Here is a 25,053-nt window from a genome sequence, read left to right on the forward strand (position 1 = left end):
AGAGTGCGCTCAACGACTTTTAAAAAATCGGAAAAATCGCATTAAATATTTATGCTTAATTAACACAGTACAATAAACTTAATGAAACCCATATTTAAACAAATTGCATTTTTCTGAAATCAATGAAATCGGCTAACTTCCTAAGATTGACCTCGAAAACTTATTAATTTGAAATCGCTTATATATAAAAACAATAGAAAATCTAGTGAAGAAACAGATAATGTTTTATATGCACTGGTAAAAAAATGTATGGCAAAAAAAGAGGCGTAAATGATGAATTTGATATATAACACGAACCTATGCGTATGTTGTAGATTGTAAGGGTAACCGCGCACAGTGAGCAGAAAATATAGATCTATTGTGACCTCCAACAATACCTAAAAATATCTCAGTAACTTAACCATCTGGCCTCCTCAGAAATGCCGGGATTACAGCGTTGTCCTTTACCAACGGGCGTGTAACCTATAGGTGATCAATTTGTCCCTATACCTAACCTAGGTCCTTTGTCGTTTAGCTTTATTAAAAAGCACGCTAACCTCGCCCCTGAGGTTCTCTAACCTTCCCAGCCTGCTCAGAGGACAGTTGGACTCAAATGACTCGACCATGGCTCTCCCAACCTCTTGCACAGCTCTTTCTACTACCAGGAGATGTCTTGTCATCCCCAAGACCGAAGTCCATGCAAGCCCGGCGCTCAGGTCCTCTCTGCATATCTCCCAATTAGTTTTTCTAGGGTTTCTGCAGGATGACCTTTACTCCATTAGACCCCCTCCCCGAACTAAATCGAATGATTCCATGGTCCGACATAGAAACGTCTTCCGATACCCTCCAGTCTTGTACGGAATATCCTACACTCGGGTTGCCGAATGTTTGATCGAATACCTCCTCTCTAATTCTAGTAATAAAAATTGGGAATTCCCTACATTGAATACCTTAAGATTTTTTTTAATTATATATTCTAGCAACGACTCACCTCTATTGTTGGTATCTCTGCTGCCCCATGCCTCGTGATGTGTGTTTGAGTCACATCCGATGATTAGTGGGCAGTACTTTTTGTTGCAGTGATCCTCCAGCTTTTGCATTTCCGATTGTAGGGCAAATGCCCGTCCAGGCCTTAACAGGTGTGAGATCCCTTATCATGTACTTTGAAAGTAAAATATAGTTAATATTTTTTCTGATTTTCGTCCAGGCCTTAACAGGTGTGAGATCCCTTATCATGTACTTTGAAAGTAAAATATAGTTAATATTTTTTCTGATTAGAATGCAGGCTTTGGGTAGCTTCCGCCCATAATCCCATGCTACCTGAACATCTGTAATTGATAATCCTTTGATTTGTCCTCTATATACCCATATGCGTATGTTTGTTGCCTTTATATGTTTTCAATTTTGATGATTGACCCTGATAAGATGAAACGGAATATTATAATAATTTATTGTGACATAAAGTAAATATGTTTTTTAGAAATCTTAATTTTTAATAGAAAGCATATTTTTATAAAAATTATTGGATTAATCATGCAAAAATTCAATTAGTCAAAAATTATCAATTGCAAGTTATTCATAAAATTTTATTATACTTTCAAAATGCCCCCTAAAGTGCTATTAAGCGAAAGATTTACTCATTATTCTTTTTTTGTATCGAATTTTTTGCAGCCTTATTCAAACAATATAGCAAATATTTTGGTATTTCAAAAATGTGTTAATTTATTTCTAAAATGGAAAATTCATAATGTTTCTAATATATCAATAATAATAAATTTTCACCATTAAAAATGTTCAATTTAACTGCAGTTAAAATGATGTATTTAAATTGATTTTTTTATTATTAATAATTTCCTTAAAAAATACTTTCATGTTCGATTTTGTACAATACGGTTTTGTGGTACTATAATACCAATATGGATTTAAACTATAAACTTTTCTATAATGTATTACCATAGTCATTAATTTATAGCTATAATATGCGTACATACATACACGTATATACAATGTATATTAAATAAGTATATTTATAAGGAATTTTGCTATAATAACATATTAAATTTATTGTGTATTAGAATAATGTTGACATTTTCATAATTAGCATAAATTAAAGAAAAATTAAAATAATTTTCCAAAAAAAAAAAAAAAAATATACAGACTTTTTTAATCAGATACAAAATTGTATTATTGACGTAGGTATCATATTCCAGTATAACAATACCAGAGCCGACTTCAATATAAACTGTCAGAATGTGATGTCAATGCTGTAATATATAGAACTACACTTCTATAAAACTAAAGATCAATTTTAGGAATAAAGAGCAGTTCAAATCACTGCAATCTCAAAAAATATAGACTGCTATTAAAATATTTTAAAAAAACGGACAGCTACGAAATTTTGGCGTCGCATGACCGAATCCCATAATTCCGAAATTTTAATCGTACTAACTTACAAATGTAAATCATGCTCAAAACCAAGAGCAGAGAGCCACACAGGAATGTTCGTAATTATAGGATTTTCCTTTCTTATGACAGAAATTGCATTAGTTATCCATGGTACATTGTAAATTATGGCCCCTTCACGAATCAACTACTCTAATGCTAATCAGCAATATCTAATTGACTGACACAAAGAAATAAGAAGCAGAGGCACTCTGCTTAACTACCAAGCGGATTTATAGTTCGTTTTGAATATTTTCATTAAAGCCTGCCCTGTATAAATGTCTTGTGGACAGAATATTATAAATATTCAATCATTATCACCACATTAAAGATATGTATATGTAAATATGCATGTATACAGTAGGTAACAGTAGGTATGTATATGTAAATTTGAATAGCATGTAACAAATACGGTTAGAAATATACTTTTTTTTCATTATAAAATCAATAAAAAACACTGATTTAACACTGATACCAAAATATTTATCCGCGTTAATTTTATTGATTTCATCAGAACATAAGAAAACAAAAATATAAAACAAAAAGACAAAAAATTTTAGGAACGGAAAATTTCAACACTAAAATTAAAATTTGTATAATGTAAAGTTTTTTTTTTCCGCCAAACTTATCCAAAATTTTCTTTAAAAATTTCTTGGTTATTAGTTTAAATTTATTTTCCCCTTATACTTCTTTTCAGCTAGTTTGTCATCTAGTTTATTATAACATGTTGTTTACACACACATGTGTTTGCTGCAAGAACAATACTTAAATATGGGAAATACTAGCATTTGAACTATTATTAATTAAAATTTTACTTCTAGTTTTCAAAACGAAATTCGATTCTACATCAAATTATTTAATTTTGGAATGTGAAATGTACTGGTTTCGAGTTGCATTATATATGCAAAATAAATGTTCAAATGGAATATAAGGAAAATTAGAGTAAGTACAGATACGAGTACATAGTTTGAAACAAATAGTTAATATAGTTTAAACTTTAATTAAAATTTATACGAAAAATTATTATATAGAAAATCATTAATTAAAATTAAATTTTAGGTCTCGGACTAAAATTATTGTAAAAGTATAAAAATACTGAAATGTATCAAAAACTATGGAATTACACTCTAGATGTAAGCTTTGAAATAAATTTAAATTAAATAAATGAAAGTGTTTCAGTATTAAGTTAATTGATGAGTTCCTTAAGCCTAATATTTTATTGTTGAAAAACTTAAAAAAAAGTACAAAAATTCAAATAAAATATGAAACTTACAATTTACCCCGTACGTAACGCCTATCTCTTAAGACGGTTAACTAAATCATCAATAACCACTCAGAAATGGTTTCAAATGTTACCATTTCTCTACCAATTTCAGTTTGTTTACCCTCTTTTTTTTTACGGATATTTCGATTCTATTCGTTATTCATTTTCAATTTTATTTTTATTAGTTAACAAATCAATGCATCGATTTAAAAAATTTTGTTACTCATTAGACTCGTAAAATATGTATCTTAGTGTGTAAAAAAAATCATCTTGTCATTTTGAACACAGAAAAACAAAAAAAAAAACCATTCAGTGTGTGTTTGTTTGTCTGTTTGTGCAGAAGAGTTAAATTTTTACGATATTTTTATGACTTTCGATATTACGGTCTTTAAAAGAACATTTACATAAATTAAAAAACTTTTAAAAATAGTTTTTTAACTATTTTTTAATAATTTTTATTTTCTACTCCCCATTAATAGTTGCGTGTTGCCGTCCCTTTCTCCTCGCTAAAACAAATTTTTAGAATATTTAGTTTTGATATTTTGCTTTTTGATGAAGCTCATTTATAGTACTATAGGCAATATTTAAGTTTTTAAAATATTAAAAAATTTCTCTACGTAATAAAAAATACAAAAAAAAAAAAATTCCTACTTAAAAAATCATCTTTTTGATTTTGAATCTTTTTTTCATTAAAATCGTAAAATCGTCAAAGTTCCAAAAAAATCATGTTGTTGATTTTTGTTAATTTGTAAATTAATGAACATGATTTTCTTGTCACCTTTCCCAAATATATAAAATTTAATGTACATTATTAGGTAAATAATTTTTTTAATATAAATATTCATGATATGTTTTTGTAGATTTAGGGTTACCATAATATAAAATAAAAATCTAAGAATCTCGAATAACATGTCACAGAAATCACTGTATAAGCAGGAACTTCACGTATGTGTTTACATTATACACATTGAATGATTATCATTAATACACATTGAATGAGCCAACGTTGCTGACCCGCAATTAAGTAATAAATTAATAGGTAACACAACTTGTTGCTAATATGAATTTCCCGTGTGATCGTTTTGGCTTTATATCCAAATTAGTTCTTAATTGTACTAGCATACGTTCCTCACAATTATTTTATGTATGTTACAATGGGTGAAATATATGAAAGTATAGAGGTAAGTGAAACTTGCGTGGTTAACTAAATCTTTTACCAACTTAAAATCTTCGGCAACTCTTTTAATTTAAAAAAATTAATTGTGAATTGATTTGTTGTTTCATGTTTTCATCAATTATAACGCCCAAATATCTACGTGTGGATAACATTTCCAAATCAGAGACATCAAACTTAAATCTTGAAATATCATTTACACTACACTTTAACAGAATATATTTTGTTTTAATTATATTAAGAGTGAGCTTATGATGAATAATTGATTTTTGTATCAAAATTAAATCGCAATTAATACTATCTTCTATTTCTCGGCATGTATTTGCAACATAGACTATAGCTAGATTATCTGCATGTAGCTCGCCATTTAGATCTAAATCCAGCAAACTACTTATATACAAGGAAAACAATGTGGACCAACGCAAACTTCTTGTACTCGTATCACATCAAATTAATTTTTCTGGCAATATTTCTTCAGCTCGTCACATTCTGCCTTATGGTTTTTTTGTTACTGAAATAGTTTCGGAACCATTCGTATTCATTGTATAATAATGCTTATTGTTGCCCGTGAGATTTTAACACTTTCCTAGAATGTACTTTGCAGCATGAATTCCAGTTTTTTTTTTCGCTAATGCAAGACACTGTAATTTATAAATGAAAGTGACTGACGTATTTAACATGGTTGTTAGATTGGTGTTTTTCTGGGAAAGTACTTTTGTCATGTCTAATATATGCAATACAGAACATTTAGGAGACGGGATTGAAAATAACGAAAATTTTCCTAGTTTATCCGGAAACCCCAATATAATTAAAAATATTTAAAAACCCCAAATAAGCGTTGTGTCGTGTTTGAAAATTTTTATTACTTTAGTCCTACTTATATCACTAAAGTAATTATGCATAATAGTTTGTTATAAATTTATTTGTATACTAACTAATGAACGTAAAATTTCGTCTGCTTGTTTTTTTTTATATTTTAAAAATAGCTAAGCTACTAATGAAAATCTTATTTGATTTTAAAATTAAAATGGTGTAAACGAAAACATATAATGTGTATTTATGTAAGTATGTACTCATTTTATGTTTTATCAATCAATATTTTTGGAAATAAAATATATGGTTAAAAAATTCATAAATTATTTTTGTTAAAAATATTAGATAAAGGAATTTTTAGTTCTTTTAAATTAAATAAGATTTAGATTTTAAAAGAAACGAGCTTTGAAAATTTCTCTATATTAATTTAATAATTTAAAGTCCATCAAAAATATAATCTATCTATATCTTATTTTACACAAAAGATTTAAATAAATTGACGCTCTTTATTATCTATAGAATTACTTAATAACACATTGAATAAAAAAACGAAGCATTTAAATTATATGGGCATAATATTTTAAGTAAGTTAAAAAATTGAATTAGTGCCATCAAATAAGAACAGAGATACCTAAATGGAAACTCTAACAATAATTTTATGCACAACTTTTTAATTAAATTGAATAATGTCAGCAAGTTTTAGCAACGGCTTTGAAATATTTTAGAAACTACATAATTGAATAAATTTTAGATTTAAAATTTTATCTGAAAGTAGTCATTACTTTATTACTGTAGTTGTAATTTTGTAAATCCTAGGACTTATAATTCGTACATTTATCGTGTAAATTCACCACAACGATTAACATCAGCATAAGAATATAGATCACACTCAATCGTCTTATAGAAAATAAATGAATTAACAGTTCTTCGGATGAAACTTATAAAATATCCAAATATGTTCCTTTCTTGAAAAATTCTTTTAAATATTTCAGGAATTGGCTATTATAATCTTTGCGGTCAGTCATTTGAACTGTTAATTATTAGAGACAACTATCTTAATTAAACTTTGTCTCAGATAATTTTGAAGAGTAAATTTTACAGATGATCAGATTGCAGATTTCGTCCTCTTTTTAAGCAGTCCCCCTAAAAGTAATTTTAAATTTTAATATTTATTTGGAGTGCAATAGGTACAATTTTTCTTTTCACCCTTGTTAATTCCCAGTGGGAATATAGGGCTACAACAAATCCTCCGAATCGAATTCTGTTTTGGGCTAGCCCCTTTACTTCTAACTGTATTTTCCATTTAATTCAACCTTATTAAGTCGCCATATGTTACAAGGCAACTTCCTTTCTCCCTGTGGGTTCTAATTTAATACCACTCTGGCTAACGTATTATTCAAATTCCGTAACGTGTGTACCAGCCACCTCAATTTTTTTCTTTTATAGCCACGTTTATAGATTTCTGATCAGTAGCCGCCCATAGTTCATTGTTCGTTATTGTCCTGTGCCTTATTGGTATACGCTGTGTCCGCAAACCATCTTTCACAGCTATACAAAAGTACCGATTTTTACAAAGGGATTGAATGTTCTGATCTTGGTGCTGTTTACGGCCATGGTAAGCCAAAGGCTATTCTTGTTTCGACCATTCTTTGATCCCTACATGGATAGTAGTATGCAATAATACAATAGTAGTGTGCAATTCAAAATTTTAAATTTTAGCACAATTATTACAATCTATTTAATTTTTTATATAGAACTAACTACACTTTTGTATGTGTTTTATTTAAACATGTAACTTAATAATTATAAAAATATAAACACATATATGTATATATACATGTATTTAAATAATTTATTATATTAAATCGTTTTAGTTGAAACTTTCGCTCAGAAACACAAAAATGTAGAATTATTTTCAAAAAAAAAAAACAAATTAATGTTTTAGTAAAATTTCACCCATATAATCCAAATTTTAATAATAATTATTTAAAAATAAAAATTCTAAAATGTCATTATATTTTTTAAAATTAAAAATTCATATTAGTTCTATTTTAAATTTAAAATATAAATATAAGTACCTATAATTTGTTTTCTGATTCCTAGTATTCCACATTGTAGAGTATGATAAATCCCCTTCATCATTTTTGAAATGCATTCCGTATGTATCAATATAATATACAAATAGTCTTATACATATATAGTAAAACTGGCAGGTTGTTATTCAGAAAGCATTGAATTTGTGCAATCTGGCATATTTGACATTAATTTCTCGCTTTGTTGAGCGTATCCAATTATATATGTACACATATGTATTTCTATGCATATAATATAGGTATATACATAAGCCTCACTCGTGCATTATTTAATATATATACAATTTTCCTACATTTGCAATTGCATTGGAACTATTCACTTTAATTTTTTTTTTACAAAATAGGTGGCATTATTGGTTTGTTGATTAGGGTGATTTAAATCTGAAAATAATTAAAAAAAAAGGTTATAGGTCAAAAATTTAATTTCTACATTATTTAAAAAAAGTAAAATGAAAAATTTAAAACAATAGAAATTTATTAAAATTTTGTAGACAGATTGAAGGTGCAAAAATATTTGAATTAACCTAAAATTAAAAATTTTTACAAATAAGTAATTAGTTCGGAAAAAATTATTAAAGACATACATGAAATTATAAGCATTATTAGGTGATGTCGATTATATTCAAATAAATTTCAATATTCTTCGAAAATGAATTATCAAATATGTACGGTTGTATAAAAATTTATATTTTAATAATATTTAATAAGCGGACAATGACGTCCTAACACAAAGAATAAACACAATTTTGCTAAGATCTAAAATCTTAGCTTTCGTGTATGCGAAAAACTAAGACACTTCAACGTAAATATTATGTAGATGACTACAACCAGAAGTGGTACGAGAAAATTATTGAGCAATGAGAAAAATTAGATGAAAAATTTCACTGTTCTCTTAACCAGATGTTGTACACTGGACGAACTTTTAAAGCAGTTTAACCGAGGGCACTTGCACTCGAATTTATTAAGGTAAAAATTCATTGCAAAATTTTAAATTTTTCAAAAACAAAATTTTTAATGAATTTTAAAATATACTTTGGAATCTGTTTTATATAATTACATAATATTAAAGCAATACTTGTGTACATAATAACACTAAAACGAAAAAAAAAATATTAAAAATGATGAGCAGCATAATCTTAACATTTTAGTAAGTATATTTTTTTTATAATCCTTCTTATAATCCTTTATCGCATTTTATATACATTTATACATGCATTCGTACCATATTACTGCGCAAAAATTTTTAAATTTAGCGTGGAAAAAAAAAAACAAAAATTTAAATATAAAATTTACACAATATCTTTCATACTGGATACTTTAAGTAATAAGAGAGAAAGAGATAGTATGTAAAGAGAAAAATTATGATTTTTTTAATGAAAATATATATATATATATATTGTTGGTACTTTATATATTTTTATATGCATACTTTTTTTTTACCCTTCATTTCATAATTTCGAGTCCAATAATGCATTAAAAAATTCTTTACGCTATGAGCAAAAAAATAAAAAAAAATATTCTCCAGAATAATATGAAAACATTTTAAGATAATGAGTTCTGGTGTTGTGACCTCGTTAAAAATTCATATAAATTATGATGTAAATGGTATTATGATTAAGATTTTTCATTGATTATATTGCATAATTGGGATTGATGATGTAAGACTATAGACCAGTAAAAAACAAATTGTGTCATTGCAGTACTATAGATTTGCACTATCAAAACATGCTTCTGTTTACTGATTTTGGAAATCATTGTGATTAAATCATATTGTCACTCTTCTAGTTCTTATAGGAACTTTATTAAACACTCGGTACAACGTTGTTAAAATTTAAAGTGACCCAAAAGTTAAAATTTTCCACTGACAACTCAATTGAATATTTTCATCCATTTTTAGGTCTGGTAAATATGGCGGTCATGATAAAAGTTCTATATCCTGACTTTGAATGTATAATTTTACGATCTTAACAAAACTGTATAGGAACACCTTTTTGGAATATCCAAGATATACCTGGAATATTTCTTTAGTTTTAGGAATATGCTTTAATCAATAGATATTAATTTTTATTAATTTCAATAGAAATTTTAATTTTTCCCGTTCTCCTTAGATTATTCATTGAAATATTTAATTTCATTAAATCCGGATGATTTTCTGCTTACATTTTTATTATAAAATTTCTAAAACAGGTTGAAATTAATTTCAGATATTCTCAAAACCACCTCACTTTTCACCACTTCCCAAATACAATTGGTTTATACTTCTATTAAACTTCTGATAATTGGTTAAACTTCCCTTTTTACTTCAATAATTCTGGTATTGTATCAAGAAGTTAAAGCTCTTGTTTCCTGGATAAAAATTTTTACAATATATGTATACGTCCGAAGTATCCTACAACCTAGAGTGTAACTTTGGCTGAAAATAATTTTTCTTCAATTATTGTTGGTTTTTTTCTTTGTCATTTTTGCTTTTTTTTTGTTTTTATTATTACTATTGGTATTAATATTTATTTTATGTACATATTTAAATAATATTCAAAAAAAAAAAATCTGATATAATATTTTTATATTTTAAATTCTTATTTCCTTAACGCTATTGAAGTTATTATTCATTTTTTTTTTTCTCATTTTCACCCGATGACCTCATACTTCCAGTATACGCATTCGAAATAATATGAATTAAAAAAAACCAAAAAAAGAAAAATATTCATATACATATACTGTTATACATACATACAAAATGGTAAAAAATAAAATTGTATAAAATTATAAAATATTAAAAAATAAAATGAAAACAGAAATCATAAGAAAAAAATCAATTTAAATTTATGAAATTTCCGAAAGGTTAAAAATATTTCCATTTCAATTTTTTCTCTTTCTCTTTCTTTTTATTTTTTTTTTTGTTATTTTCAATAATTTGTAATTTAATATTTTAATTTAATTTATTACAAATTTGTAACAATTGAAGAGCATATTGAAAAATGATTTAAAAAATAATTTTATGAAATTAAAATTAAATATTTTTATAATTTATTTTTTTTTTTCTGTTTGCTTTTTTATTTATTTATTTTTTGCCTATAAATGATATTTTTCTTTTCTTGTTTTACTGTAGGAAAACATAATTTACAAAATTGAAACCTCACAGAAAAAAACAACCCTCCAATTAATTTGGAAGCAAGAGATTTTTTTATATATTTTTGAATCGGTTTTCGCACCACCCAATTTTTCAATAATATATATAGAATTCGTAATTTGCAAAGTTGTTAGATAAACCATTTTAAAGACGTTTAAAGTTTTGTATAAGCCACTCTTCAGGCGGCATCATTACACTAAAATTTTAGTTTGTTCTGACGAAAAACGGTAATTAAGATTTTCATCAATATCATACAGATACTCGTAACTCGTAATTTAACTATATTGATAGTAAGCCGATTTTAAAGACGTTTAAAGTTTTGTATAAGCCCCTCTTCAGGCGGCATCATTACACTAAAATTTTACTTTGTTCTGACGAAAAACGGTAATTAAGATTTTCATCAGTAAATAACTCATAATTTGACTATATTGTTAGTAAGGCGATTTTAAAGCCGCTTAAAGTTATATATAAGCCCCTCTTCAGGCGGCATTATAGCAATAAAATTTTTTAAGGCGAGATGTGTTATATTATGCATTCATGTAATTTATATTTAGAAGTAATATAATTTAAATTTTTACAGGAATATGAGACTATTGAGTTGGATATTTGGACCGATGGCCATTCGATTGAGTCCAGTGAGGATCAAAAAATTCCGAAATCAGAAAATTTCTACTCTCAAATAGTTTCCGTTTTTTTTAAAAGGCAGTTGAAAATTGCTAATTCAGTGATGTATGTTACTGGGAAAGGACATGAAGCGGTCATTCACGAATTATTTTGTATTACGGAAGTGTTCTTTTTAGTGTGCAACTTATGATAGCACGTATGTTTTTGTATAATTGTGAATAAAATATTTGACACTGATTTTAAACGTTTTTCACAGCTAAGTTATACATACATACGAGTATAAATATTTATTTGTATACATTATATCGATGAACATACATATTATGTGTAAATTCTATAGGGATAAATTGATATTTATAATTTAAAATTAATTAAAATTTTAATAAATGATTGGTGCATGAAAAATAAAATTCATTTTACATAAAATGTAATATGGCGTCACTCTCAATGTGGGTGGCGCGGTGTCTTAGCTATAAATATTTGCGTAATGTTCCTATCATTGAATAAGGATTATAATTATGATTTTTTTATATCACTAAATAAAAAGGTAGCTGTAGAATTATATTTTTTATTTAAAATTTAAAAAATTAAACAAAATTTCAACTATAACTTTAAATTACAGACGCTTGGAACAGAAAACAATTAATGTTAAAACTTACTTTCCCAATCAGAGAGAAGGTTTATCTTGTTTACTCTAAAATCTAAATTAATGAGTGCTAAAATTTAAATGAAAATTAATCAATTAACAAGTCAACGATCATCAAAGCCAATTATTTGTTTATTGGGGTTACCGTAAAAGTTTCGCTACATTTTTATAGTTTAGTTAGTCTTATATGAATAAGTTTAGTTAGTCTGATATACCATATATACCTAAGCATACATTCTTAATATAAAAAATATTTAAAAAATTTCCTTATCAGTTAAAAAGAGAAAACTAAAATCTACAAAAAAAAAAAACTCAAAAAACTAACAAAAATATGCGATTGAATCTCTAAAACAAAATAAAATATTTTCATCTTGTTCATAATATTGTAAGAATGTTACCGCCAACAAGAAATTATCTTACATAGCAATTAATTTTCAAAGTGATTAAGTGGTCAACTCTAGGTAAATTTAATTCTTGAGAAGGAAGATGTAAGTTGCGTATACGAGTACGTATGTAAGAATATCTTTACATAAGTAATAGTGTTTGTGAGTATTTATAGAGTAGAAATATTAGTTGAAATTTTCTTTCATTGATAAAAAAATAATATATACGAATCGTGTAAAAAACATAGCGACCTTCTCATAATACAACGCTACATACAAATTGTAAATAAATCTTTGGAAAAATTAAGAGTTTTAAAGGTTTAAAATTTGTCCGTTGTTTTTCTGTTTCTTTTTTTAGTTTTTGTTTTAAAAATTCTTTTACTTAAATTACTAGTAATTTTTTAAAAAGGAAGAAGTCAGATAATAATACTCGTAAAATATGCTAATATTCATTACGTTATACTAGAGAAACATCTTCACTATAATATTATTGGCGGTCATGGTGATCGGTTCTAAAACCAAAGAAAATATGCTTAAAACAATTTAATAGAAATTTAATTTTTGATATTCCAGAAAACATTTGCAGTAAAGCAACGTTGACTTTAATTGCAAACGCAGATCATACTAAAACAAAGTGACAATATTAGGAAAATTAGGAATAAAGTACTAAAAACTGGAGGTGATATAATTGATGTGAATATTGAAAATTAAAATTGTTTCCTAAACGTTTAATGAATAAGTACGTCTTAAAATAATCTCAATTCCAATTTTATTAATAAATTAACCGGTACCGGTACTTGACGGTTCTACAAAATAATAGAGTCAAAAAAACTTCCTTAAATGCACAGTGAATTATATGTTTCATATACAGATTACAAATAACTTATACGGTATTATGCATTTAGAAAATTCTTTTCCAAAATTACGTAACTCATTCCGAATAACATAGATATATGCATATAGTAAATAATCTTAGACATAGTGTACATGTTATTAGAGGATCATCTATTATCAAAAATAAACATATTAATATTAAAAAATAAATTTATATTTTACATGATATTTCTCGTATACAATACATATGTGATCACCTTATACTCGTACGCTATACAATTATACAATGTATTGCACAAATAGCATACATCATCAATATTGTACATACTTAGTCAACATATTTTTTGTAAAAAATTCCCTAAAAAATATATGAAGAAAATCTCAAAGAAAAAATCTTATAAGACAAATATCATGTGATATGCGGAGGTGTTAAAACCAGTGATAAAGTATCTAATAGAATTTTTATGTAAATTAAGATATTTGTTTTAAGCTACGCCATGGAAATTATAAGAATAATAATAATAATAAAAAAAGCAAAAAGTTAATTTTTAACATAAAATCTAAATATTGTAAGAATAAATTATTTGAAGTCATTATATTGACCTTTTCTACCATTTTTTTTCTACTTTTAGCTTTCCTTAACATTTTTTTTTTAATTTTTGTTTTTCTCTTTTAAATGGATAGATGAATTACTTACGATCATATGTTAATGTTATACCATATGATATTACAATTTATGAGTATACTTTAATAACCTATATCTATACCATAGGTAGTAAGTATCTACTCGTACATAATTATGTAAATTTTTAGTTGAAATAAATTTTATTCATAGACCGAAAATTTTAATTTGTAATTAACTTGAAAAATGTGGAATTCATGTTAAAAATTGGGTTAAAATTTTTGATTTATTAAAAATATAAAAATATATTTTTTCTTTTTTTAATGATATTGAACTACTTTTGCAATTAATTCTTATTGTTGCGGTTTGGTATATGGTTCATTATTAATTTACTTAAATTTATATATTAAAAAAAATATATTAGGTTAGTTTTGAACATAGCATTATAAAATATTTAATTTTCATGTCTATATATAGCTCAAAAATAATAGTCAAAAACAAAATAAATTGAGAAAGGTGAGCTGGCATAACAATTGTGTTCGAGAAATATTAAAAAAGCAGAACTGATTCCGACAGGATAATGATTTGATGTGATTAGAGCCAACAATTAAAATAAATTTTTGCTGAAACACATCTTAGGAGATTACAAACATGACATTATTGAAATCCTAAATGCAAGTCCTGCAATATTTTAAGTACATTATGATTGAAGAAAATATATTTTAACTGTTAATTCAAGATAATTAAAACCAGAATCTTAAAATTAATTTATTAATTATAAATTTCATGCTAATTTCATAATGATTTTTAGATTTGATTTCGTAGATCATGGAAACTATTGGATGAAATATTCTTGCCGGAGTACCAGATATACTGCAAAAAATTATGATTTAAATTAAAATATTTAGAAAAATATATAAGTTTTATTAGAAGTTCATTAGAAAATATCTGGAACACACCTTGGATTTTTTGGATGGAAAATTAGTTACTACGTTAGTGCTGGTTCAAAAAAATTCAAACCAAAATCAATTACGTTTTGATAAAATATATTAGTCATAATAAATTAAATTAGTCATCATAAACCGAAGAACAAAAAATATACTAACAACTTCAAAAGACTACAGTGAACTGGAGTAGAATTTTTAATTTCAATAATATCGTAAAAGTATTTTTTCAGCTTCTTTCATCTAGCTTTATTATTTTATGTGGTCATCACTTATATACCGAATGTGTTATTAATTAGCATACATATATAAAAATAATATATTTTACAAATTTTGTAAATAACTCTTTTAATATACCTATATACATTTCAAATGTTTTAGGTCTAATTAAATAAAAAAAATAAAAAAACAAAAAATTCAGGTTGCGTTTACTAAAATATTCATGTTAATTATCCTTTTTTGCTTATTTTAACATAATTAATGTCAATTATTTATACATCAATATACAAATTTTAGCTGTAGTTCTCATTATTATTATTTCTTTTTTTGTTTTTAACCACAACCTAATATATCAGATTTACTTTTCCACACTGTCGCCATTTACACACCCTCTTAAAATATTTTCATTTAATATATACTTGCATTTTATTCAATGTATACGTGCTAATATTTTGTATATTATGTTAAAATATTGATTTCTGGTACATATGTACGAGTATACATATATTATACCCACAAAATAAATACTATCAGGGTTTTTTACATAATATTCATAAGATATAGAATAACATATAGCCTAGCTTACATACAACATAAAACATAATATACCTAAACAAATTATGCTCTAGAAAGTAAGTTGCTTTCTTTCTGAAGCAAATTACTAAATATTATACATAATATATACATAAATATTGCGCCTTCACATAAAAGTACGTAATTTATATTATTTGTAATAATGAGGAATCAAAAATTTTAAATAAGGTAAAATATTAAATACACAGGTACACATATTTTAATTATATAAGTATGTAAGCATATATGACGTAGACTATACAGAGTGTTTTAAAATAAAATTTTCTATTTAAGAAATATAACAAAAAAAATCATATGAAATTACGAAAATTTTCTGTTTCAAGTGAAATCTTTAATATTCTCTTATTTAAGATTTTAAATAATGATTTTCAGGTTTGAGGAAAATGATAAAAACTTACTATGTTACAATGCAGTCTTAGAAAATATCTTAGAATTTTCGGAAATCCCAAGAAATTTACTAGAAATTTTGAAAGAAAATTATTTAGTTCACTTTGAAACCGAGCTAAATTATTTCGTACATCTTTGGTAAACTATTTCAAATAGTTTTTATTTATAATCGAACCACCAACATTTCCAGACACTGTTAATATAATTTCTTCAATATGAATTATTTCAATATTTCTATTTCAATATTTCTTCTTAATATACATATGTAAATACACTCTGTACTAAGTACATATACATAGTATTCTTACAAGGTAAAATATTATTATAATCTTATAATTATTTTAAGCCTAATTAAGAAAAAAAAATATATATAAAAATTTTTTATACTCTTTTGAAACTTTGAAAAATAATACTTTCGAATACAAAAAAAAAAAATAAGAAAAACAAAACACAAAAAAAACCAAAATAAAATTTTAAAAAGTGTGACAGATTATTGCCCTTGGATGTAATATGAAATAAAATTTAACAAGGTACGTTCCTCTATATAGAACTTTACATCGTTTAAGGTGAAAATGTTACATAGATGATTTCTGCGTTCTGCACAATTTAAAAAATATTTATTAACTACAAATAATAATAAAAACTTAAGAAAATACATGCATAATTGCATGTACATATAGACTTATTACTAATTAATGAAATTTACCCTCAAATCCTATTATTTTTAGGATTTAAGGGTAATATTATTTACTCATAACATTTAAGTATATGCTCTCCCTTACCTCTTTAAATATTCGTTATTTATTTTGCCTATTGAACGTCCCACAATATTTCATTATTGTAATGTATCTATTGCTATTTGACGATGACGTCTCCTTTACGTATAATTTTATTTTTCAAATTTTTTCTTGTAAGTAACACCTTCATTAAACCTTATATGCTATGTTAATATGTATATGCAGCTATACAGTTTTCTTTCCTGCTTAAGGACTCAATTTCATTAAAAACCAATTTTTTCATCAACATTTTTTTTTTTAAATAATTGTAATAAAATCCGATTGTGGGTGATAATGACTGTCTACGTATAATAAAAAACCTTTTTTTTTTCAACTTAGGGTAAAATTTCTTCTTTAAAATGCTAAAAATAGAAATAATTTTTTAATGAATTTAATTTACTTGTAAAATGGTGGTTAATTAAATTTCATATAGAATGGTTGTTTAGTATTATATAAATTTACAGGGTTTTGTGGTTTAAGAATTTTTTTTTAATAAAGATTTCATGGTTTTTTCTAAAAAACATTTATTAATAAATTCTTGAATACCAAAGTGTAACCAACATGAATCAATAAATTGTACGTTTTAAGCCAATTTTCTTCTGTATAATAGAACAAGTATTCTCGGCATTTTTATTGAATTGTTACAGTTTGAGTTTGTAAAATTTTCCTAAATGTTACCCCCTGTTACACCTATACATTTGTTTGCACACTCAAAATTCGAATTCAAATTTAATTCATTAAAAACTTACGATAATAATTTCAAAATAATTTCCAGTTGACATAAGCCGAAATAATTTTATTGGAATACTGTACAAGTAATTCAAAATCTTTTCTAAATTATATACATTCCATTTACTTATATTAATTGCAATTTAATAAAATTGTGCGTTAAACCCCGTATTTATTTTCAATAGTGAAACAAAAGTTTTGGAATTTTCATTTGACCTAAATATTCAATCACTTAACATTCCACAATTTTACATATAAAATATATATACTTATATACAACACTCTCACTTTGTCTCTCTTGAATTCAACGTTTTTAATCTTCATCTTATTTAAAAATTTAAAAAAAAAATATACATATAAGTACTTATACAAAGATTGTACGTCACTTAAGTAAATATTCATAAATTATTCAAATTAGAATTTAATTGCCTAACTAATGAACTTAAATTAAAGCTCTTCATATGACATTAAGAAAGAAAGAAAAAATCCCTGAAAATCATATTATTTGGTTTTAAAAATATTTTTCAATGGGTACAAAATGTAATCGTATATAACATCTTCAGTCTGTCACTGAACTAATACTTAACTAACGCATTCTATAATAATGTTATCTCAATGCTTAAATTAACGCTTTTAACACAAAATCACATGTACCTTTACATAAGTATTAGGATTGGACGAGTATCGCAATACTTCATTGTGTTGTCTGTCTTTTATATTTGTTATACATACTAGAAAAATGGATTTTTTAAAAGTTGATTTCTCTTCAACTCATAAGTATATTTGTGATAGGGGGCAGAAGTAAATATCTTGTACGAGAAGATGGTATTCCTAAACATACTCTTTCACTTTTCTTTCACAATAAGCTCTCATTCCAATAACTATGTACAATATAAAGAATCTAGAACTACCGATCTATGAAAATCAAAAATCAAAATGAGAAAAAAAACAAAAAATTTTGAATCATTCTAAGTTCAAATCAAACCATCCAAATAGGTGTAAGATACTTATCACATTGCTGAGGAGTTTCTATCATAATCCAGCTTGAAAAAAAAAAAAACAAAAATAAAACAGAGAAGAACTTTTTTGTAGTGAAAGGCTTTATGAGTACTTTAAAATTCATTCAGTTCAGAAGTTTTTAACTCTCTTTTTTTTTTACTGTTATATTATTATACTTGCGCTCTTCAAATAATAAAAAAAGAAAATTACAAAATAACAAGTAGAAAAAAATATGAAAAATAACAACAAAAAAAATGTTTATAACAAGAAAAATGTTAAAAAAATCGTCTAACCGAGAAACTTGTCGAACTCATAATAATTAAACACACTTTTATATTTACATACATGGCTAAATACATACAAACAAACAAATTACAATCACTTGTCACCAAGAAGACTCTAAAATGCTGAAATAATGAATATTTTTTTTTTTTACTTTTAGATTATGAAAAATTCTAATTTTCATTAAAAGAAAAATCCAATTTTTATGTTGTTTAAACCAAGTTTCTCCGCAAAATATTCCAGTTATATATTGGAATGTGATAGAATGTGTGCATTAGAATTTTCGAATTTTTTATTTTTATAACAGGACGAAGTTGAAATAATGCTACAACTTCTATTAAAAACATGTATTTGCTAAATATTTTCTAAAATTGCTTGTTAACGACCTCCTAATGTAATACCAATAGTTATACAAGTGATGGGATTAAGAATGATTCCATTTGATAAAAGTAAAATAGGCAAATTACATTCTTCCAGCGAATTTTATTAAAATCGTACCCCTTGCGTCCTGCTCTACACCATCGCATTTTTCGATTTTTAGTTCAACTACAATTTCGGGTCCCGGGAATTTTAAGCTTTCAAAACATTTCATTAGATTTCTGTTAAACTTTTCTGGGTATGACTAACTTCTACGCTATAAAAAAAATCTAAACATTATTTTATGCACATGTATCAATGCAATATTTAATAAATTTTTCAACATTGATGAAGGAAATTTCAATGGCTTATCCACATTATGAATTTGTTTTGAGCCATCTTAAAATTGTAAATTTCCATATATACGTATACATACAAAAACATACATAAATAAACTTAACTATATAAAAATGAAATCTATTTATCTGCACATACATACATATTTTATGATAAAATAATAAAATAATTTCTTCATTTCTAACATATGCTTATGACTTTGTTGACAGATTTGAATATTATAAGTTGTATAAAGTATTTTTAACGTAAAATTTTTCATTTTTTTTTCTCCTAAATTTTACTTATAATATGCATTGCGCTTGAAAATGAAAAATTCAATTTTTCTCTCCCCATCTACCCCATATATTTCAATCTTCATGAGCTACTTTAAAAAAAAAGAACTCATCTAAAATATGGATACTTTTCTTCTTTAGAATACTTTAATAAATGTATTATATTGCAAAAATATTTTACTATTGCATCAACACAAAAATGAAACGGTGTTGACTTGATGTTTATAATGTCCACTTTGGAAAACTTACAGTATAATAGTTTACACGGAAATACTGGAAACACATAATAAGTTATTTAGCTTATTTAACTTTTAAATTTTTTGAAATTTCGAAAAAACTAATTGTTTTCTTGACATAATCCAACTAAACACTTGCTTTCATAAATTAAAAAAAAAAAAGAAATAGAATCTTATTGTATAACACAAATTGCTACATTATTCTCTTTGTGGCATTAGAATTCATTTTCAATAGATTGAGCTTTCATTGCCGTAAAGAAATATGAAATAATTAGAGGACAACATTTAACCTGAAAAAAAAGTTATGGACAAAAGTGATTCAAAGAACACTCTGCTCTGCATTTACTCTACTCTTGTCATTAGAGTCAGTCAGTATATTGTAATATTATTGTCTGTCAGTATATTATGTGCAGTAACCTGGCATTTCTTGCTTATATCACCACCTTACGCCATACAGTTTTGTCAAAATATTTAATATTTAATGAAGTTACCCTATAATAGGGTAATACAAATATGATTCTTTTTTGTATTGTTCAAAAATGTTTTCTTTACTCTTTTAAGCCATTGTTGTTATTTTTACCGTTTTTTCTTGTTTTTTTTCGCATATATTTTTTTCTGAAACGGAAAGATAAATATATATGTAGCTATGTATAAACACTTATCCATAAAATTTTATAAGTATATGTATATATACATGTCCACAGATATGATGTGCAAATATAAATATACACGAGATTATAAAATAAAGTATACATATTTATAAACCATAGTAGTGCACAAAATTTGTATTCCTATATATAATGTTAACGTTGAATATAACTAAATGCACATAAGTACAAAATAAAGCACATATTTTTCTCAGTAAATTCAATGTACTCTGATACATACATGTTTTTGTAGGAATGATGAAAATAAGCTGAAAAAGGAAAAATGGTATTCGGTTCGGTTTTACAACCCACTTTGATTGGAAAATTTAAATTTTCTCAAGTACCCTACTAAATTATAACAATATGTGCATTGGAATTTTTTCTTCTCATATTCTGATGCTTCTTACTATGATATTTTTTTTTGCATTCTTATGCACATTGGATTCTCTTATAAGTTTAACCGTAATAGAAAAAAAAAAAACAAAATAATAAGAGTAACAAAAAAAATGATAAAAGTGTATAAGAGAAGAACAAACTGAATGAGAAGAAAAAAAAATTGTGCATCCGGTGCAATTTGGGAAATTTAAAAAAAAAAAAAAAAAATCAGCTTTGTTAATAAAAATTAAAGCTATAAAATAATTTAAAAGAATTTATTATGGAAATTTTTTTCTATAAATAATAAAAATATTTAAATTTAATTGATTTCAATTTAAAATATTTTAGTAATTAAATTATAATTAATAAAATTATGTTGAGTAATTATTTAATTAAAAATTGAGTAATTATTTAATGTAGGTATATATTATATGAGGAACGGGGTCACTCATATTTAAATGAAAATTGAATTTCTATTTGCCTTTTTATTTTTATGACAAGGTGTCCCTATGTGCTTAAGAATTAGCAGTAAAAGAAGAATAAGGTTCAATATTTTCAGAACAATATTTTTAATCGGACCGTATATATTTTTTTAATTAAATATTATCATTATAAATGTGATAAAGCTTGTAACTGTAACATAAGAGAAAGGCAAGTATATATTATTCGGTTTCAAAAATTTTTAAAGAAGTACGACCGGAATCGATTTAAGAAAATAATGAGGATAAGCGAGAATCGCTTGCAACTTCTCATAGCCAACTTATCAAGGAATTTCAGACAGAATGAAAGTGATAGCGCTTGTAAAATCTGTAGGGATAGTAGGCAGATTGCAGTATAGGTACGTTTGGAAAGAATACCAGGTTCTCTTTCGTAAGTGAGTGGATATTGAAAAATCACGTAGCCAGGGCGGAGCTGTTATGATTGCGACAAATGCAATTTAGCTTATACTTTGGTTCGTAAAACGTAAATATTTTTCCTTTGGAACTATTATTATTTTTTAGACTAACATTGATGGTTTTCTACAAATTTTACTCTAATAAGAATTTCGTTCTTGAAAATTCGCATAGAATATCAATTGTTTAAATAGTGGAAACATTATATTACAAAGATCTGCATAAAAAAATCAGTGATTTTTTGCTTTCCTTCTCGCATAAAATTAGCAAAAATGTTAAAATTAAAATAAAATTTTCTTAAAATATAATAAGAGCTTGCATTCCTAAACGTTCTCTTTGTATACAACATAAATAATTATAATTTTCACACACAAATTTTTGATCTTAAATATTCTTACATTGCATTGTAAAAAAAATGTTATGCAAATGCAACAGATTTTTTCAAATATTCAAGTATATATGTATATAAAAATATTAAATAAATAAAATTATTTAAATTAGAATTTTTTTTATACATACATTTTATGTATAGGTAACTATACCTAAATAAATATAGAATATAAAATCGGTTTATTTCAAAGTTCATTATATAAACATTTAGAAATGCAATTCATTAACAGAATTACAATTTTATTCTATTGCTATTATGCTACTACACTCTTGCATAACTGCTCATACAAATTATATAGAAATCTATTTTAAAGTCAATATTTATATGTGTTCACCTAAGTATTCATCTACACAATAATTATGCAAATTAGATACAAGATTTACTTGACTTTGAAGGGTCCTTTTCTATATAATGTTCTCTTAAATACAAAAAAAATATGCATATTGTATGTATTTGCATAAATTTGCATCATTACAAAAATTACAAATGTACAAATGAAGGATAATAAACCTACTCAAGAAAAACAAAAACAACAAAAAAAAAGGAAACTAAGGGAAATACATATTGAGGAGTTTGTCGGGTTTGAAAAACAGTTTAAGAATTCAAATTAAAATTTAATAAAAAAAAATGTAACATAAATATGTCGAAACAGTAATATTATATATGAGCACCGAGTGCGTCTATAATTAATAAGGAATGTCCAAGGAACGAATGTCAATAACAAGAAGAAATTATATACAAGTATAGTGAAGTACTTGTGTAAATTAGTCTTGAGAGTTATGTTGTATTTAGAGTTTTTTATGCTTTAACTAAAATTTAAAGTAAATCCCTAATCAAATTGAATGTGAATAAATTTCCGAGAAGAGTGATGATAGTTCACTTAAATTCATTTTGCAATAAAAAAAAATGTTATTTGCTTTGAGCATCAACTTTGCTTTTGAACGTCAACTGCTGAAAATTAAGTTTTAGACATTATAATCTTGTCGAATTTGTTACTCATACCACTGAAATAGTTTCGAATTACGTAGGTACCTACCTAACTACAATTTTTAAAAAATATTTTGTAAAAATTTTCTCTTTATATTCTATTGCTCATTATTAGTTATAAACGTGAAGGTTATGATCAATTTGCAATATGATCTTACCTAAGGAGTACCAAACAATTTTTACAATAGTTTCCTTCAGATATTTCAAAGCCAGTTTCCTTCAGATATTTCAGAGAGTTTCCTTCAGAAATTCCTGGTTCCGAGCAATTACATTTAACAAATTCTGGTCAATTTTCACTTGACTTTTTCAACACAGCTCTTATAAAATTGGCACAATGACAACTTCAATATACATATGTATATAATATTGTGCTCCACTCCAATATATTTTCATTTGTGAATACACCAATGTACCATGATGTACAATAAGGCAAGTGGAAAATTATCCACGGCATCCAATGGTCAATTTGGTTAATATTAAGTATACTCCACCATTTTTCCAAAACAAAATCGTAAACAGCGTTCTTAAAGCGTTCAAATGTGTTATAAATATATGTACTTGTAATTCCAAGAATTTCCAATGACATTTAAGCAATTGTAAAAAAAACTATTAAATTTTAAATAATCATTTAATCTGCAAGAACTTGGTAGTGTAGAGAAAGGAACTGGCAAAAAAAAAAATTATATACATACATACGTTTGTATCCCCATATTGCACTCCAATAAATTTTAATGTTTTTTTCTCTTGAACATGGAGAACCTCTGAACTTTTTCTGCTTTTTCTTACTGAATACGCAAAAAAAAAAATGAAGGTAGCGGTAATTTATCTATGCATACATGCATACACACGTCTAAAATATAAGCATCATTTTGTACTTATATCAACTTTTTCTTTAATTTTTTAAAAATCCAAGTGCTTAAATTCACATTATTTTCCATTTTCTATATTTCTTTTATCAGTTAAATTTTTTTTCTTTGGAAGAAACCATGAAATTCACAAACATAGCGCCAAGTCACGATACTCATTTATCTCCACTTTAAATTCCTTGTCATGGTAATTTTTTCCCCCTTTATTACTTTTTTTTTGTCATTATTATATTTAATTTTAGTTTTATATTATTTTTTTTAAAAAAATTATTTTTGGTTCGATTTCCAAAAAAATTATGAAATATAAAATTTTTCAAAATTATTTTAAAAGCCAATAACTGAAACAAACCAAGCTGAGCAACCTAACCAAACAGAAATATGAGTGACCATTGAGAAAGAGAATAGAGACACGAAAAAGAGCTCTTAATAAAAGAGCCAAATTTTTCATATAATGAGAAAATAAAATCAAATGACTCTTTTTTTTATAATTGTATTCACATTGAAAAAAGACATTGTTGCTCATAAGAAATATTGAAATTTTTTAATTTAGTAAGATCATATAATGAACACAACTCTGACTTATCTTCACTAATTCGAATGCAACACTCAAATACCTACAAAATATTTTCTGAGTACATACACATATGTGAATTTAATATGACATATAACGTATACATAATGTTAGCGTGATGTTATAAAGGTGATAATTGCATAAACTCTAATCTATAATTATTATTA

General features: G+C 25.5%; 1 protein-coding gene across 10 annotated transcripts in view; it reads right to left on the bottom strand.

The window, feature by feature from the left end:
- Positions 1-25,053, bottom strand: part of LOC129615582 (transcription factor Sox-2) — a 163,026-nt gene that overhangs the window by 122,394 nt on the left and 15,579 nt on the right. For 6 of the 10 annotated variants that reach the window (XM_055530904.1, XM_055530848.1, XM_055530874.1 and 3 more), the window contains exons 2-3: positions 7,751-8,146; positions 971-1,396 (exon numbers count right to left, since the gene is read on the bottom strand). The gene's annotated coding sequence lies outside the window, so the exon portion shown is untranslated. Of the gene's footprint in view, positions 1-970; positions 1,397-7,750; positions 8,147-16,930; positions 17,287-25,053 lie in introns of all 10 variants that reach the window. The other 4 variants (XM_055530890.1, XM_055530866.1, XM_055530882.1 and 1 more) reach the window with 3 other exon arrangements.

The sequence above is a fragment of the Condylostylus longicornis genome, unplaced genomic scaffold (genome assembly GCF_029603195.1).
Source record: "Condylostylus longicornis isolate FDR11 unplaced genomic scaffold, ASM2960319v2 ptg000005l, whole genome shotgun sequence".
In the NCBI taxonomy this organism is placed as follows: Eukaryota; Metazoa; Arthropoda; class Insecta; order Diptera; family Dolichopodidae; genus Condylostylus; species Condylostylus longicornis.